At 35.8% G+C, this 2,031-nt stretch overlaps 1 protein-coding gene and 1 long non-coding RNA gene across 3 annotated transcripts in view; both read right to left on the reverse strand.

Annotated features, from left to right (window-relative positions):
- The window catches only part of UBE2E2 (ubiquitin conjugating enzyme E2 E2), a 357,299-nt gene that overhangs the window by 290,719 nt on the left and 64,549 nt on the right, over positions 1 to 2,031 (reverse strand). The gene's annotated exons all lie outside the window — the stretch shown is intronic.
- LOC148108387 (uncharacterized) overlaps positions 1 to 2,031 on the reverse strand; it is a 51,241-nt gene that overhangs the window by 18,502 nt on the left and 30,708 nt on the right. The window lies entirely within an intron of this gene.

Genomic DNA, 2,031 nt, shown 5'->3' on the forward strand with positions numbered 1-2,031 from the left:
TAATAGTCCTGTAGCCTGGGAAAAGGACCCATTCAATTGTGAACTCAATATCATGAACAACTGTCACTATATCCCTTATCTATATTTCTCAATTTTCAGGACAAAGACGTTAACTCTACCATGTGTTCATTTAATTTCTGGAGTATATACGAAGCTCGGGATTGACTGGAAAGTGTACAGACCATCATTACATCCCTCTCAGTACTCCAGATTTTATATGTGGATCATACTAAACCATGCATACTGGGCCCATACAATCATGATATCTCACACAACTCTTCTTATCAAATCATGCTTTGACATTATGGCCTTGAGTTTCACTGTGAGATCAAAACGAAGCAGTCCTATTAAACCTATCACCACATATATTATAGAAAATGTTACTGAACAAACCATTCCTAATATTTTCCAAAGAGACTCTTTTGGAGGCTCCTACAGAGAGCCTTGAGAATTAAATCCTAAGAAAAGGGTTTCATATGGTATTCTCGCATACCCATTTCACTCTACTTTTTTTTTTCTTTTGCTATAGTAAATTCAGAGTCAAATTCATGATTCAGTCATGATAGCTGTGGGACCTAAAAACATGAACATCCACTGTTTCTTTCTTCCTAGTTTGGACATTTAATTCTGGTTTGCATTTCCCCCTATAGAGTCGGGAGCAAAAGTTAGATTTCCTAGATTTGCATTCCAGCTCCATCTCCCAGAATGTTAAATTTTGGCAAGTAATTTAACTCCTCTAAGCATCATTTTCTCAACTGCACAACAGAGATAACAGTAGTAATGCATCATATGATTTGTGTAAGAATTAGACAAGATTATGTGCCCAGCTCAGAGTAAGCATGCACTTAATAAATGCAGATTAGTAGTAGCAGTAGCAGTAGTAGTCACCATAAATCCTCTGTGGCATGAGACAGACTACAAATACACTGTAATCTGGGTCATCCAATCTAGAAACTTTAAAAACAAAATAAAACAAAAACCCAGGGAAGCTTAGGGCTATCTATTCTAAGATCTATGCTGCTTCACCAAAATTTTACACTGATAAAAAAGGGTTAAGAACACTATGACTTTTGTGGTATATATATTTTTATAAAATCTTACACTGAGTCTGAGAAATAAACTATGAACCAAGCTCTACAATACTAATATAAAGTCAAGTCTTTTAATATTCAAGTCTTTACCAAAAATACTATAAAAATCAAAATGACTGAAATATTCCTTTAATAAAGCAATTATGCTCCTTGAAATGAAACAGTTATGTTCCAATCCAATCATGTTCCTTTTAAAAAACGTATACCTCAAAAATCACCATAGCTCTCAAATGAAAGACCCCTCCCCAACTATAGTAACAAAAAATAAAGAAAAGAATCCTCCACTATGTTGGGGCGCCTGGGTGGCACAGTGGTTAAGCGTCTGCTTTCGGCTCAGGGCGTGATCCTGGGATCGAGCCCCACATCAGGCTCCTCCCCTATGAGCCTGCTTCTTCCTCTCCCACTCCCCCTGCTTGTGTTCCCTCTCCGCTGGCTATCTCTATCTCTGTCGAATAAATAAATAAAATCTTTAAAAAAAAAAAAATCCTCCACTATGTTGACATAACCCTATTATCTTGTTCCAAAAAGGCATTCAAGAAACAGATGAATCTGTTAGCTTATTACTGTCACAACTAAATATCAATTTTGCCAAAGTTGAAACCATTGTTATTAGCAGATATTCTTCACAAATTCTATTCAACGACTTAACTCATTTAATTACTTAAGAAGTTCAACCTAACCACACACAAGATCTTTATATGAATGGTTAAACATAGTATCTTCCTATATGGCTTTCACATATAAACATCAGACTTTACAACTAATACCTGACAAAAAGATATAAATAAAAGATAGAAACCCATAGTTGCTTGCTCACCTAACTCAATCAGATGTCAAAATCTCCCAGCTGTCCCAATGGCTCAAGTAGTTTATTAAGTACAGAATTAATAAACTGCTGTATCCCACGTTTTTCCTCAGCTAAGAATATACCTCCACCTAC

The sequence above is a fragment of the Ursus americanus genome, chromosome 20 (genome assembly GCF_024610735.1).
Source record: "Ursus americanus isolate L20-20 chromosome 20, mUrsAme1.1.p, whole genome shotgun sequence".
Lineage (NCBI taxonomy): Eukaryota > Metazoa > Chordata > Mammalia > Carnivora > Ursidae > Ursus > Ursus americanus.